We start from the raw sequence: 17,257 nt of genomic DNA, 5'->3' as shown, positions 1-17,257 counted from the left end.
AAAAGTTAGATGAAGGATACATTGTAAAAAGTTACTTTAATTTGGGATTTTTTCCCTTTTAAAACTATAGAATGCTACTTAAAGAGCAGATAATTTAAACATCATTGGATATGTGTATGTATCTTAATTCTAACAAAGCATTTCAATTTGAGGTGATTCTTGGTTGAGATGTAGGGCAAAATAAAAAGGGTCACAGGAAATGAAAATGAGAATCGGTATAAGAAAAGGTGGAATAAGGAAAAATAGGAGAAAAACACCAAGAAACTTTTTTTTTTTTTTTTTTTTAGAGGGAAGGAATTAGGAGTGGGAAGGAGATTGACTGTTAGTTTCTTAGGTGAGTGTTGGAGATGCTCTTGAACTTTAAGCTTAATTGGTCACCTCTGTTCTTTGAAATAATTGACATTGATCCTTGCTGTTCAGCCACATTGACACTTACATCTTGGGAGTTCTAGGATTGGACTAACGAAAGTAGAGGTTGTTACTTACACTGCAAAAGAAACAACCAGAGCTGTGTCACTCAGAAGGCTGAAAAGAATCAGGCTGACAGGTAATTTGGCCCCTCAAAGGGTCCTAGTGGCTGATATAGGACCTTCAGAATGAGTGTAGGTGACAGGCAGATAACAAATTATTTTACGCAGCAGGAAGTCAGGTATTAGGAGCTTCTATGACTAGTGACTAGGTTCCTGCAACATCTCTGGTTTTAAGCATCCCACTGCCTGTCCTGGTGAGTTGAACTCAAGCAGGATGTTTCTTCATTACTGCTTTACCTTTTCTATTTCTTCTTCTTCTTTTTTATTTTTTATTTTTTTGAGACAGGGTCTCAATCTGCCACCTAGGCTGGAGTGCAGTGGTGCCATCATAGCTCGACCGTCTGGGCTCAGGTGATCCTCCCACTTCAGCCTCCTGAGCAGCTGGGACTATAGGCATGTACCTCCATGCCACCTGGCTCACTTTTTGTAGGGACAGGGTTTCACCATGTCGCCCAGTCTGGTCTTGAACTCCTGGACTCAAGGGATCTGCCCACCTCAGCCTCCCAAAGTGCTGGGATTATAGGAATGAGCAAGCCACCGTGCCCGGTCTTGCTTTTACCTTTTCAACCAGCTCTTCCAGAGGCTGAATAGTATTTTTCTTAACTCCGTTCCTGCCGTGAATTGGCTGTGAGATCCTGGCCAGTCATTACACCTCCTTGGGCCTCAGTTTTCTTTAAGAAATGAGGACATTGTTTTAGAGTTTATTCTTGCAGCTGCTCCAGTCTTCTATAGTTTTAAACCAGGGGTTGCAGACTACTGTCCACAGGACACATCTGGCCTGCTGCCTGCTTTAAATGGCCCATGAGCCAAGGATAGTTTTTATATTAAGTGATTGAAAAGGATCAAAAGGATAATACTTTGTAGCACATAAAAATTAAACAAAATTCAAATTTCTTTGTCTATAAATATTGTTGTATTATTTGTTTACATCTTGCCTATGGGCGCTACAACAGCAGAGTTGAGTAGTTGTGGCGAAGACTATAGGATCAGCAAAGGTGAAAATATTTACTATCTGGCCTTTTACAGGAAAAATTTGCCAACCTCTTGCTCTAACTCTAGGGCAGACTTGGGGCCATCCTCTTCAGAAATCGAGTGCTACACTCTTACAGTCCTAGTGTTACCTAAGTTGCACTTTGATCTAGATTTAATTAGATTGAGGTGGGAATTCTTGCTTTTATTATTTTCTCCAGTAGAAAGTAGAAGCTTAGTTAGCTTTTTTGGTATGCTTCCAATTAAAAACAGTCCTCGTTAAAACAATAGTTTTGTTTGTACTCAACTTTTTTCCCCTCTGCCTAGGAATCACTGTAGAGAAGGAAGCCATATGTTTGTATTTTAAATCACTTGCCTTTTCTATAGGATTTTTAAACTCCAGATGTGGACTCAGAAACAGTTAGTATGTACTTTTGATGCACTCAAAGAGCCAAGATGGGGGAAGAGAGATCTTTACTTCTTATATTTGAGAGCAAGACAGAAATCTTAATATTTTCTATTCCCCATGTAGAGACTCTAGATTAATATGGGGATGGAAATGGCCTTAATTTTGTAGAAGGCTAATTTTAAGCAAGCACAGTTTAAAGGTCAAGTATTACAAATGGAAATTATACAATTAAAAATAAATCTTAAAACTCTCTACTTATCTAATGTTGCTAATTATTCTAGAAGGTTCTCTCTGAAGCTAAGTCTGGTAATTTCTGTGTGGGTTATAAGTTTGTGTGTGTGTTGGGGCAGGGGGGTGCAGAGAGAGAGAGAGAGAGAGAGAGAGAGAGAATGAAAATATATGTGTGTGTGGTTTCCAGTGTTCATTTCATTAGAATTATAAAGAGCCTCTGACTCTTGCTCTTGTACTTCCAGAGTCATTTGAGTTATTATGAAACTCCTCCTAGGCCTGGAGTTCTGTTTGATCTCAAATGAAGATGGGCACCTTGAACTGGTTAGCGAGGCCAGAAAGGAGGTCAGTCAACACGTCATCTTTCATATAAAGGTTCACTTTTCTCAGAAGTGAAACTAACTTCTATATGAAAGATGACACTCCAGCCTGGGGGACAGAGAAAGACTCTGTCTCAAAAAAAAAAAAAAAAAAAAAGATGACACGTGTTGACTGACCTCCTTTTCTCTATCCTTCAGAGAGAAAGAATTAAGACTAAAGAAACTTGTTTAAAAGATTTGTAAAGAAATTAATGTAGCGTACTTTAGAAAACATGGACAGTGACTGAGTACCTAAGCTGTCTGGGACCTCCAGCATTTTCTGAACAATATTATAAATTGTCTGGGGAAGACAGGAAATGAGCATTAGAATCCCCATTGTTCATAGGGAGAAACCGAGGCCAGTGGCTGTTACTTTGCTTGTTGATTGTTAGTGGAGGTAGAGCTCTTATTTTTTCTGGCTCAGTCTGAGGTGCATTTCATTTGCCTACCCTGTTCTTAAACAGCACTTATAAAATCACGTGTCATTTCTACAGTTATATTTAGGATACAGCCTAAAATGCTGTATAAACACCCTGTGATAGAATGCTGAAGGCTGCCGCCTGGGTAATTATCATGTGGTTTTAGTATTGTATCATCTGCATTATCCAGATTAGAATGTATCACCCACTTCTAAGCTGGTCTGGAAGAAGGAGCCCATTGTGTGCAAGGCCATAAGGATATTGCCTCATCGTTCCCCTGTGGGTAAAGATCTTTGTGATACACAGAAGACCGTGGAACTTCATTCTTATTTGAAAACACTCATGACTGGTAATAATCCTGAAATACTAAGGGTTTCCCATGCCCTCATCCCCAAAATTCCTCTCTAATATGCTTTGTTTTCTTTTTTTAGAATTTTGTGAGATGTATTCAAAATTGGCCATCTGAAGGGAACATTTGTCACAGCACTGCCTAATCTTTAGATGTGTGTAAATGCAGATGTGTTTAATGAACTCTTTCATTTTCCTGCTTACGTGGAGTGGGGCAAGTTTCTTCACTGAACCTCTCACTTCTGGTTTCAGTCCATTTTTAGCCCCTTGATTAGTGTGTGGCTTGGGAAGGTTGGAGCTAAGCCACTGAATTGCTCTTCACTTCTGGGGGAAAATGTTTGTACCCCAACTTTTTAGTATCCAAGACTCTGGTTAACTCAGTAGTAGTAGTTTAGCAGTGACTATTGAATAAGGGAATGATGTAGTGCCAGTCTCTGCTGCTGTGTTTTTTCCTTCACCATCCTTCCCTTCTTTTATCTACTTTATCTACCTTCTTTTCCTCCTCCTGGGATCTTTACCATGAACAGAGGAAGCACAGGAAGTGATTAATTTTTGGTTATGTAAATAACCCTAGTAAAAGGATTGGTGATATAAAATGTTGCTAATGTTTGGTGGATTTTTTCTTCTTGGTGTCTTGTTAAATATGTATAGTCAAGAATGTGTGGCTGATGGCTTAGTGTGTCATGACATGAACAGATCTGGGACAACTTCTCCAGTCAAGGAAACAGTATGGGAAGGAATGTTTTACTCACCATTTTTTTGTACTCTGGAGATTTTGGACAGGCTTTAACTGGGACAGCTCTTTAAAGACTTGCACAGGAAGTCACTGTTAACGTAGACTCTTGGTTTAAAGCATCTTGCTAAGTAGGGCCCAAAGGAGGCAGAGTGTGATTTCCATCACTGATCCTGGGTGGACTGAGAGGATGGCCATGCTGGGCCATCTACTGATGCTTACAAGTAGCTCATGGCAACATTTTTTACCCCCAATCCCTACCACCAAAAGATTTTTATACGCTGTGTATTCCCTTGCACATTTTTTTGGGGGTTGACATCTAAAGTTTTTCATCACAAAGTTGGAAAGATACAAAGGATGTAATTCCTGGCATAATATAAATGTTGACTTTTAAAATGAAAACATTATATCACTGTTTAAAATATGTTGAATGAAATTTAAACACGATTGTGATTTGAGTGTCCCACCTTCACTTAAAAAATACATGAGCAACATCATCACTGGTCATCAGAGAAATGCAAATCAAAACCACAATGAGACACCATCTCACGCCAGTTAGAATGGCGATCATTAAAAAGTCAGGAAACAACAGGTGCTGGAGAGGATGTGGAGAAATAGGAATGCTTTTACACTGTTGGTGGGAGTGTAAATTAGTTCAACCATTGTGGAAGACAGTGTGGCGATCCCTCAAGAATCTAGAACTAGAAATACCATTTGACCCAGCAAACCTATTACTGGGTATATACCCAAAGGATTATGAATCATTCTACTATAAAGACACATGCACATGTTTATTGCGGCACTATTCACAGTAGCAAAGACTTGGAACCAATTCAAATGTCCGTCAATGATAGACTGGATTAAGAAAATGTGGCACATGCCCACAGTGGAATACTATGCAGCCATAAAAAAAAGGATGAGCTCATGTCCTTTGCAGGGACATGGATTAAGGTGGAAACCATCATCCTCAGCAAATTCACAGGGACAGAAGACCAAACACCGCATGTTCTCACTCATAGGTGGGAATTGAACAATGAGATCACTTGGACACAGAGCAGGGAACATCACACACTGGGGCCTGTCGTGGGGTGGTGGGGTGGGGGAGGGATAGCATTTGGAGAAATACATAATGTAAATGATGAGTTAATGGGTGCAGCAAGCTAACATGGCACATGTATACATATGTATCAAACCTGCACATTGTGCACATGTACCCTAGAACTTTAATTTTAAAAAAAATACATGAGCAAGCATTATTTGATAGTTGGAAATTTTACATTGTTCCTTTTTCTCCTTGAGCTTATGCTTCTATTCCACTTTCTCATGCAGAATTTGGGTGGGTGTGGTGGCTCATGCCTGTAAATTACCGCACTTTTATCCAAATATTATACATTTTCTTTCTTTAGTTTTTTGAGACAGAGTCTTGCTCTGTTGCCCAGGCTAGAGTGCAATGGCATGATCCCAGCTCACTGCAACCTCCGCCTCCTGGGTTCAAGTGAGTCTCCTGCCTCAGCCTCCCAAGTAGCTGGAATTACAGGGGCCCACCACCATGCCCAGCTAATTTTTGTGTTTTTAGTAGAGACGGGATTTCACCATGTTGGCCAGGCTGGTCTTGAACTGCTGACCTCAGGTGATCCACCTGCCTTGGCCTCCCAAAGTGCTCGGATTACAGGCATGGGCCACCGTGCCTGGCCACATCTTTTTTATTTTTTAGGGACAGGGTCTCACTCTGTTACCCAGCCTAGAGTGTGGTGGTGTGATTATAGCTTACAGCAGCCTGGTACTCCTGGGCTCAAGTGATCCTGTCACATCAGCCTCCTAAGTAGCTAGGATTACAGGTGCTCACCAGCATGCCTGGCAAATCTTTGTATTTTTTGTACAGACAGGGTCTCCCTATGTTGCCCACGCTAGTCTGAAACTCCTGGCCTCAAGGGATCCTCCCTCCTTGGCCTCCCAAAGTGTTGGGATTACAGGTGCGAGCTGCTGTGCCTGGCACAAATGTACTACATTAAAAAAATCTGCAGAGGTTGCAGTGAGCTGAGATCGTGCCACTGCACTCCAGCCTGGGCTGAACTGAGACTCCATCTCAAAACAAAAACAAAAACAAAAACAAAAAACAAAAAACAAACAAACAAACTGATTATCTTACGATACTTTGTAATAAAAATGTGATCCTGAGATGCTAAGAGTTAAACAAATGTCTGGATTGAGTTTCCAATGATTATTAACAATGTATCAAAACAAATATAAAATTTGATAAATTATTAATAATACATGCAAAGTAAAGCATGCTTATTTGGAATGAATTTCTTGATCTGTTGATGAGGCACTTTCTTTTTAAAATGAGTCCGTGTATTTGTGAAGAACATGGCTTATTGCTGGGATGATACAGTGGGAGTTAAAGTTTTGACTTCGAATCTCCTGGTTTTCAACTGGTCCTTTCTTTGACACCAGGAAACTCAAGTGAATCAGCAAGAAAATAAAATAATCCCATCAAGAAGTGAATAGACATTTCTCAAAAGAAGATATACAAACAGTCCACAAACATATGAAAAAATGCTCAACATCACTAACCATCAGGGAAATGCAAATTAAAACCACAATGAGATACCACCTTACTCCTGCAAGAATGGCCATAATTAAAAAGTTGAAACACAATAGATGTTGGTGTGGATGTGGTGAAAAGGAAACACTTTTACACTGTTGGTAGGAATGTAAATTAGTACAACCTGGGATTATAGGCATGAGCCACAGTGTCCCACCTATTCGTTTTTTTTTCTTTTTGAAAAATTGACTGTATTGGGAGGCTGAGGCGGGCAGATCACTTGAAGTCAGGAGTTCGAGACCAGCCTGGCCAACATAGTGAAACGCTGTCTCTCCTAAAAATACAACTATTAGCCAGGTGTGGTGGCGGGCACCTGTAATCTCAGCTACTTGGGAGGCTGAGGTAGGAGAATTGCTTGAACCCAGGAAGTGGAGGTTGCAGTGAGCCGAGATCATGCCACTGCACTCAGCCTGGGTGATAGAGACTCCGTCTCAAAAAAAAAAAAAAAGAAAAATTGACCATATTGTGGATAGTTTACATAAAATGGCATGCATCCATTTTAATGACATGTAGATGTGTTTTGACAAAGGTTACATGTGTAATCACCCCCATAATCAAGATATGGAATGATTGTATCATCCCCAAAGAGTTCTCTTCTGCTTCTTTGTCTTCTCTGCTTTACATCCTAGGCAAATACTGATCTGCTGTCTGTTACTACAGATGAATTTCACACAAATGGAATCATACAGTTTGTCCTCTTTAGTTTCTGGCTTCTTTTGCTGAGCATAAGGATTTTGAGATTCGTTCATGTTTTGTGTATAAGGAGATAAAATCTTTCTTATTACTAAATAGCGTTCCAGTGTCTGGCTATACCATAATTGTTCATCCATTCATCTGTTGATGGAAATTTGGGTTGTACTCACATTTATCTATTATGAATAATTATGTGCAAGTCTTTTCTTTAAACATAAATTTCTCTTGTATAATACCTGGATAAATGCATGTTTATAAGAAACTGACAAACTGTTTTTCAAAGTGGTCATACCATTTCACACTCCCCCAACAATACATATGGGTTAGTTTCTCCACATCCTTGTCAACACTTGGAATTAGCAGTCTTTGAAATTTTAGCTATACTAATATTTATGTAGTAGTGTTTGTGCATTTTTTTTGTATTTTTTCTTTACGGATACATAATATTTTACATATTTATGGAGTCTATATGAGTGAGACATACATAGGATGTGTAATGACCAAACCAGGGTATTTGGGGGTATTCATCACTCTAAGTATTTATCATTTCTATATGTTGGTATCACTTAGAGCCTCTCTTCTAGTTACTTTGAAATATACAAAATATTGTTGCTAGGTATAATTACCCTAGTCTGCTACCAGACATTACAATTTATTTCTTCTACCTAAACTGTATGTTAGTACCCATTAACCAACCTCTCTTCATATCCTCCTCCCATCGACTTATCCTTCTCAGCCTCTGGTATCTATTATTATATCCTCTGGGTCCATGATTTCAAGTTTTTTAGCTCCCATATATGAGTGAGAACATGTGGTATTTGTCTTTCTGTGCCTGGCTTATTTCACTTAACATTATGACCTCCAGTTTTATCCATGTTGCTGCAAGTGACATGATTTCATTCTTTTTTTACGGCTGAATAGTATTCCATGGTGTGTGTGCGTGTGTGTATGTGTATACATACGTGTGTGTATATGTGTATATATATGTCACGTGTGTGTGTGTGTGTATATATATATATATCACATTTTCTTTATCCATTCATCTGTTGATGGACACTTAGATTCCATAACTTTGCTCTTGTGAATAGTGCTGTGATAAACTTGCATGTGCAGCTATCCCTTTTACATAGTGGTTTCTTTTCCTTTGGACTGATATCCAACAGTGGGATTCCTAGGTCATATAGAAGTTATTTATATTTGTTTTCTTTTTTTTTGAGAGATTGCCATACTGTTCTCCATAGTGGTTGTATTAATTTACATTCTCATCAACAGTGTATAAGAGTTTCCTTTTCTCTGCATCCTCACCAGCATCTGTGAAACTTTATTTACCACCCATGAAGTCTTCCTCTCAGATGTAGTGAATGAAGTTTCTATGTGCTTCTCCTTATATTCCACTCTGTGCAACTGATTGAATAGCTGGATGTAAGTTATGGTGTTTCTCATTGGATTTGAACATTTGCTTAGAATCTCATGGTATTTGAAAGCTAATTTCTCATATCTAAAGACCCAGATCCTCCTTTTATAACTGATTTTTGGGCAAACCCTAAATTTTTGGTCTTTAGGGAGTACATCAGATGTCTTTTTTTCTTTTCTTTTCTTTTCTTTTTTTTTTTGAGACTGAGTCTCACTCTGTCACCCAGGCTGGAGTGCAATGATGTGATCTCGGCCCACTGCAACCACTGCCTCCCGGGTTCAAGTGATTCTCTGGCCTCAGCCTCCTGAGTGGCTGGGACTACAGGTGTGGGCCAGCACACCGGGCTAATTTTTGTATTTTTAGGAGGGACAGGGTTTCACCATGTTGGCCAGGCTGGTCTGGAACCCTGACCTCAGGTGATATGCCCGCCTCGGCCTCCCAAAGTGCTAGGATTACAGGCGTGAGCTACCACGCCCGGCGGATGTCTACTTTGGTTTGCTAATTCATGTCTTAGCTAAGAAGTCCCCAGATATCCTAAATAGAAAATAGGTATTATATCTCAGCAGTTACTTTACAAAAAACAGGGTAAAAGATCTAGATATAAACTTCACAACGATTTGTGGTTGTCTGTGTGTTGAATGGATTTGTTTGGCTTTTCTGTGTAGTGTTCAACAGCATTAAAAACGGTTCTTTGGAGAGAATACTAGTCTGATGACTAGTGTTGCTTCTTCCTCTCTTGCTCATCTCTAGAACAAACAGAAACACACGTCCTCTCTGCCAAGTATTCTGTGACGTCACAAGGCAGCTCCTACACTGCAGCAGCTTTTTCTTACACTTTTCTTTTCTGGCTGCAGGAGAATTAATCTCTTCCTTCATACTTTTACCCATTTTTTTAAATCAGTTGGAGGATACATGATATTATTTAGAACATCTAGAAGGTATACTTTTTAAAAAAATAGACTTTAATTTTTAGAGCAATTTTATGTTCACAGCAAAATTGAGCAGAAAGTACAGAGAGTTCCATATACCCCCTGTCCCCACAACCAGCCTCTCCCACTGTCACCATCCCCACTAGAGTGGTACATTTGTTACCATCGATGAACCTGCATTGACACATCATCACCCAAAGTCCATAGTTGACAGGGTTCACTCTTGGTGTTGTACATTCTGTGGGTTTTGACAAATGTATAATGACATGTATCCACCATTATAGGGCCATACGGAATAGTTTCACTGCCCTGAAAATCCTCCATGCTCTGCCTACTCATCCCTGCTTACCCCCTAACCCCTGGCAACCACTGATCCTTTTTCTATCTCCATAGTTTTATCTTTTCCAGAATGTTATACAGTTGGATGAATTCTTTTAAACAGGGATCTAGCAGGATAAAGACATTTTGAAACTGTAAGGGATCTTAGAGATTTTTCATTCTGTGGCTTTTTTTCATGCTTACCAAAGTTACGTATTTTTCAACAGTTTGAATAGAAACCAATTCGTACAGTTTCATAAGCAAAAAAACATATTAAATAAAAAAATTAAGTTAATATTCCTGGGAGAAGTAAAGAGAAGCATTTAAAAAGTTAAGGTATTTGGGAGGCCCAGGTGAGAGGATCACTTGAGGCCAAGAGTTCAGGACCAGCCTGGACAACATAGCGAGACCCCTATCTCTGCAAAAAAAAAAAAAATTTAGCCAGACATTATGGCGTCCTTGTAGTCCTAGCTACTGGGGAGGCTGAGGCAGGAGGATCAATTGAGCCCAGGAGATTGAGGCTGCAGTGAGATATGATCTTGCTACTGCACTCCAGCCTGGGTGACAGGGCAAGGCCCTGTTTCTTAAAAAAGAAAAAAAAAAAGTAGAAGAAGTAGGTAAAAAATTCTTTCTGTCCTTAGATACTCTTTAAAGAATTTGAAAGCCAATTTTGGTTGCTATTTTGATAGCATTTAGGGAAATCTTTGAATTAAATAAAACCAAATTGCTTTCAAATTGAGACAGTTAATTTAAATAGAAATATGCTCAATTTTATTGCAGAGTGGGACTGGAATCTATTGAAGCAAAAGATGTTTGGAAAGGGTAATATGCCTTAACAGTGTCATGGGGGACCCTTATAGAGCAGCAAATGACTACACTGGCCCACCAGCTGCAACGGTCAAATGGAAACGCTTTCTTCCTTGTGCCAAATTGGCCAGCTTGTCTCTTTACTTTATAAATTGGGTGGTACCATTGTCAGACTCACCCAGAGTTAGCTCTGGGGCTCATGCGTTTTGTGTGAGAGATGGAATGGTTGAATTACTACCACTGGCACTTAGCAATCAAACTGGAAGGCCTGATTCTGATTTTGTCAGAGGGTTCCCAGAGGTGACCATATAGTGAAATCTGTTCTTTTATTCAGAATCTGACCCTATATCATTTTATTGATCTCTTTTTTTTTTTTTTTTTTTTTGAGACGGAGTCTTGCTCTGTCACTCAGGCTGGAGTGCAGTGGTGCAGTCTCGGCTCACTGCAAGCTCCGCCTCCCGGGTTCACGCCATTCTCCTGCCTCAGCCTCTCCAAGTAGCTGGGACTACAGGCGCCTGCCACCACGCCCGGCTAATTTTTTGTATTTTTAGTAGAGACGGGGTTTCACCGTGGTCTCGATCTCCTGACCTCGTGATCTGCCCGCCTCGGCCTCCCAAAGTGCTGGGATTACAAGCGTGAGCCACCGCGCCCGGCCTATTGATCTCTTTAAGCTTTGTACAGGTTCTTTGTCAACCATAATGAGGTTTTATGTTTTCTTTCCTTTTTGTTTTTCTGCAATCTGTCCAACCAAGGTTTATCTTGCAGGAATTTGTGACTGGGGGCATGCCTGAGACGAGCAAACGGTGCAAATCTTCAAGGCTGTGACACTTGGCTGTTAATAGCTTAAGAAGCTCTTGGTTGTAGGAGTAAGTCATAAAGCCACAAAAGGATTTAGCTTCTTGAGAAAGTAGAAATCTACTTAGCATTTTTATGAGAAAATGTAGTGACTACTCCATTAGAGTCAAGCATTAAGGGTTCAGCATCAACTAGGATGTTTCCCATAGTTTGGCAAGTTGCTTTTTAACCCATGGCTTCTCACACCTGGAACCTGTTTCCTCTAGTTGCTCCATCGCAGGCAGGCTACTGTGTTTTGATCAGAACCCAGAAGAAAAGAACCTGGGAGCTGGGTATCACAGGTAGCATTTTATGGCATCAGACATGTTCCAGTGACTAACTCTTGGCTGCCCCATCCCAGACACTTTCCTGCAGTGGGTTGGGGCTGGGGAGGTTGTGGAGCTCATTGATGGACATTTTGCAGTTTGGCTCACTGGGTCCACAGGTCTTACATAACCTAAACTCCCTGACTTTTCATCACTTCCTGCAGAATGTGATGTGGGTGGGCCGAGGGATTCAAGTAGAGACTAGTGGGTGATACCTAAACTTGCTCAAAGGGAACATCTTTTAGGGAGCCTTCAAGAGTGCCACAAAATTGGGCTATGACTGTTTCCGTCATCTGAGAGAGGGCTATCACTGTTTCTGTTATCTTAACAAGCAGAAGATATATTTCTGTTGTAAGTAGTGAAGGTCTTCATATCTTAACATTGAATAATGTAAAAAAAATTTAACTTTTTTTTTTTTTTTTTTTTTGAGATGGAGTCTTGCTCTGTTGCCCAGGCTAGAGTGCAGTGGTGCAATCTCGGCCCACTGTAACCTCTGCCTCCTGGGTTAAAGCAATTCTTGTGTCTCAGCCTCCCCAGTAGCTAGGATTACAGATGCACACCGCCACACCTGGCTAATTTTTGTATTTTTAGTAGAGACGAGGTTTCACCATGTTGGCCAGGCTGGTCTCGAACTCCTGGCCTCAAGTGATCCACCCACCTAGGCCTTCCAAAGTTTTGGGATTATAGGCATGAGCCACCGTGCCTGGCTCTAATAATTTAAAAATTTTAATGAGTCATATTTCTAGAATTTTGTTTAAACACACAAATTATGTGTGTGTGTGTGTGTGTGTGTGACTGTTGCCGTGAGTTCTTGTTTGACACGTGGTGCTATGTGGTAGGGTTTGGAGAAATTAATGGGAAAAAGAGTATATGTCAAATTTATGTAGTTTTTTTCCTTCTAAGAATTGGGAAAAGGCCTCCATTGTTTGATTTTCATGGTGAGGCAACTTGGACCTGGTCATAGAACATGAATGCCCTGAGGGATGATAGGGAATGCAGGGAATACCCAGAGAAATCCTGTTAGCCTGCCAGAGACGGGAGTGACCCTCATTTCTTCATCTCCTTGTGCAGTTCTTCAATGTTCTTTGCAAATGGATTTCACTAAAGTGAGTTCTGTCTATTAATGTCAATAGGTATAGATGTCTTTCCATCTTATCCATAATGTGGAGAAGATGCAATATGCCTCATAAATATTTCCAAGAACAATGTTCCTTTTATTTCAGTAAATTAGAGGTCAGCACCCTATCCATAGATAGATTCAGCAAAAGGGAAGAAGAGACAGTAGTTAACAGTGTTCATTCTTCTACACAATCTCTCTGTATCTGGTACCTTGTGCCTAGTTAAGTAACTGAATACTGATATCACTGAGCTATTCTTTAAAATGGTGCAGTGTTGGAAAGCCTTCCATACCAAAATTCAAACCCCTCCTTTATCAGACATTGCCCTAGACTACTCAAGCCTAACATAGAATAGTTCCCAAGCTTTACTCCCCGCCCCCATTTATTGCTCCTTTATGCTGCAAACATGATTGCAAGAGGGAAAATGTAATTTTTAAAATTCACTTTGGTAAAAGGGATTCCAATGATTTCATTACCACCTTAAACGTTTGTAAAAACAAAACAAAAAAAACCCTCATCACCTTAAATTATTAAAGTGTATATTTAACCATTATTGTCATCCAGGTACACTTTCAACAGTTTTGTTTCTATTAAGGATGTAATTATTTTATAAGGAAACATTAAATATTTACCATAATTAAAGAGACATGCTGGCATTTGTTTCACTATTTTTTACTTGAATTGCTTTATATAGAAACTTATGGAATTGCTTTATATGGAAATTGCTTTATATGGAGATTCATACTGAGATTTCAGTAGAGCAGGTATTAAAAGATGTATCCAGGGGCTCTGCCCAGAGACTGGCATGAAGGTTTATAGGACTCAATAAATATTTATTGGTTGAAAAATGAATTACATTCCATTTTGTTTGTCCCTAGGGGATTTTATCCTAATGGGCTTTAAAAAATTTAATAGGTTTCACTATAATAAAATATAACCAGTACAGTATGGTGTCACTTGTCTTGTGCTGGACAAGGGTAACCAAACTCAGAGACATCAACTCCTCTTTCCAGCCTCCACATCCTGGTGAGAGAAACTAACCTATCCTGTGGGTCAGAGAGAATCTATGTGAGGCTTAGAAGCTTATACAAACATACATATCTATAAAAGCATTCTTATGATGTTTTCTTCTCTTAAAAACTCTTCCAGAGACTCTTGTAAAGGAATTATAAAATAAAAGTTTCTGAACAGATACAGAATACCATTAGTTCACTGGCCAAATAAGAATCCAGAAGCTGGTATATTTTAAATTCATAACAGTGTACTCTGTGCCTACTAAGGTAGAGAGTACACCTCCCAGATTCAAATGATCCTCCTGCCTCAGCCTCCTGAGTAGCTGGGATTACAGATGCATGTCATTATGCTGGCTAATTTTTGTATTTTTAGTAGAGATGGGGTTTCGCCACGTTGGCCAGGCTGGTCCTGAACTCCTGGCCTCAGGTCATCTGCTCGTCTTGGCCTCCCAAAGTGCTGGGATTACAAGTGTGAGCTACCACACCCGGCCTGGAGGGATTAAAGTTTTCAGTGTAAAGAACACTGTAGTATTGAAAGACCCTGTCTCAAAAAAATAAAATAAAATCCCCAACTTCAAGCATCTTCTCTGTTTCACCTCTCAACATCCCAGGGTGGCCCTCAGATCTGCCACAGACTCCTAAGTCCTCATCACACCACATCAAAACCATTCCAACAGCCCCAACTGGAGCTCTCTAAACTAAACTACCTTATATCCAAATGCCAGGCTCATCTTCAAACACTTAAACACACACCGCCTCTCACACCAGCCTGTTACTATAAACTTCTCAGTCTGGCATTCAAGACATACATACACCACCAAGCCTTTTAATCTTTCTCCAAAGACTCCAAGAAAAAAAAAAACATAATGGCAAAACACAGTAGGCATTGTAGTTACTATATATATATATATATATTTTTTTTTTTAGAGTCTCGCTCTGTCACCCAGGCTGGAGTGTAGTGGCACGATCTCCGTTCACTGCAAGCTCTGCCTCCCAGGTTCACGCCATTCTCTTGCCTCAGCCTCCCGAGTAGCTGGGACTACTGGTGCCCGCCACCACACCCGGCTAATTTTCTGTATTTTTGGTAGAGACGGGGTTTCACCGTGTTAGCCGGGATGGTCTTGATCTCCTGACCTCGTGATCCGCCCGCCTCGGCCTCCCAAAGTGCTGGGATTACAGATGTGAGCCACCGCGCCCGGCCTGTAGTTACCATGTTTATACCAGAATCATCTTACGTGGCTTCAGACAGAACGCTAATTTTGCATTAGCACCTACCAACCAGCCTCACAATATGAAAAGTTCACTGTGGTTTTAAACAAGATTTAAACTTCTCTTCCACCGCTGGGAAGAAAATGAGGGAAAGTTATAAGCAAGAAATGAGCAGTTTTAAATTTCTAGGAGGATTTTAGAGTAATATATAGATTTTTAATTCCAAGGAAAAAATTTGCCTGTATTCCTTTAATAGAGGAAATGCACTAAACGACACCCTATTATATTATCTGCCAAAATACAGTTAGCAAGTTAGCAACATCATTTTCTCATTTTCCAAACACGTCTGCTGATAGATTCATCAAAAGAGGTGCTTTACTCCCTATTGCTGATTTTGTAAATTACCAGGCCCAAAAAGGAAATATGATGTAAATTACTCAGGGACTTACGCCTTATACAAGGACTGACGATGTTTTTTTCAGTTTAAGCTAAGTTACTCCCATTTTGCCAAAAAGAAAATGGACAGAGAGTTGGACAACTACCTACCAAAAAGGTCTGGGACGTTGTTTCTTTGCCAGATTGAGGGGTTAGGGAAACTAAAGCTTGTTGGTGATGGGGGGTAGCGGATGGAGGATCAGGAGGTGGGGAGCAGGATGCCTTAATGGAATTTACAATATTGAAATATCTATTTTTTCTAGAGAAAATAAAGCATCAGGCCTCCTATCAACAGTCATGTAACATGTTCATTTGGTATAAGATCATCTCCCAAAGTCCCTACAAAGATGGACAGGCATTTATACCTACTGACATTAATAGAACTCAACTTTAGTGAAATCCATTTGCAAAGAACATTGAAGAACTACACAAGGAGAATGAACAAATGAAGGTCACTCAGGACTCTGGGAGGTTAACAGAGCAAGACCATATCTCAAAAAAAAAAAAAAAAGTAGAGCTTAAGATTTTAATATAATGAACATTCTAGTGAAAGACTGTTTATTTTAAAAATTATTTTTATTTTATTTTCTTTTTTGGGCCCCACTGACCAGGCTCCAGAAAGACCGTTTTTTAAGTAAAGACAAACAAAATCTTAGCTGGAGAGGTTTATGTAGACAGTAGTGAGATGGAGTACCGGGAGAAAAAGACTAAATATGTTGGGAATTGAGTGGTAACATGTGGCTTTAATTGGTTAAAGAGGTCTATTCATTAGTAATTGACCACCGTGGGTAGCTGGCTTATCAAGGGGTAATAATACTCCTTGATGGCTTTTACATTTTCAGCAATCAAGTTCAGTAGTACAATCCCTAGTTCACCAAAATCTCATCCGCGAGGCTTATCAAGACCGTAGCTATTGTACAGCGGTTGCTCAAGCATCCCACACTTGGCTCCTCCATCTCCACATAATTTGTCCTGACAGATCTTAGACCGCGGAGTCAGCTTGGGATCTCTGTGTTTCTCTGTTAAGTTTGTGGTTCAGGCACAGGTAACTGAAAACAGATGTTTTTAGAGCAAAAACTCCGCTCGTTTTCTTGTTGAGCTTTTGGTAATTTGGGAAGGGAAGGGGAGCTGCCTTTTGCAAACCCTTTGTGCTTTTGTTACGAGCAGTTTCCTGACCTCAGCAATGCTTGCCAATGCTTTATCCAGATGCTTTCTTTGTTGTTTCTGGTAGGTGTTGCTGACTTGGGCGGAGAGGAGCCATAGCCCCTTTTTTCTTTATGCTAATTTCATTCTCCTGTTGCCTATTTCCTGTCTGTAGACTGCACATGGCCCTGGGGGACTTAAGGTGATTTTCCGACCTTGCAATCACCTCTTAGGATTTTTCTGTTAAACACTCTTAGGTGTATGTGACAGCACTAGGGACAGAGTGAATTGGCAGTCCTGTCACATGGCGAGCTCAAAGAGAGTGCAATGATTGGACAGAAAGAGAGAGATAAGGTGATTTAAAGGCAGAAGTGTCTCATACACCATTAATACTAGGGAGGACCAAATTCTTATAGTA

At 40.1% G+C, this 17,257-nt stretch overlaps 1 protein-coding gene and 1 long non-coding RNA gene across 4 annotated transcripts in view; both read left to right on the top strand.

The window, feature by feature from the left end:
* Positions 1–17,257, top strand: part of ANKRD44 (ankyrin repeat domain 44) — a 330,782-nt gene that overhangs the window by 14,315 nt on the left and 299,210 nt on the right. The gene's annotated exons all lie outside the window — the stretch shown is intronic.
* LOC115832363 overlaps positions 1–17,257 on the top strand; it is a 52,108-nt gene that overhangs the window by 5,952 nt on the left and 28,899 nt on the right. Inside the window, exons 4-5 of the long non-coding RNA XR_004027840.1 lie at positions 288–334; positions 453–547. This is a non-coding gene — a long non-coding RNA (uncharacterized LOC115832363). The remainder of the gene's footprint in view (positions 1–287; positions 335–452; positions 548–17,257) is intronic.

The sequence above is a fragment of the Nomascus leucogenys genome, chromosome 22a (genome assembly GCF_006542625.1).
Source record: "Nomascus leucogenys isolate Asia chromosome 22a, Asia_NLE_v1, whole genome shotgun sequence".
Classification (NCBI taxonomy): Eukaryota; Metazoa; Chordata; class Mammalia; order Primates; family Hylobatidae; genus Nomascus; species Nomascus leucogenys.
The sequence above is the reverse complement of the archived record's forward strand: the minus strand, read 5'-3'. Positions and strand labels throughout refer to the sequence as shown.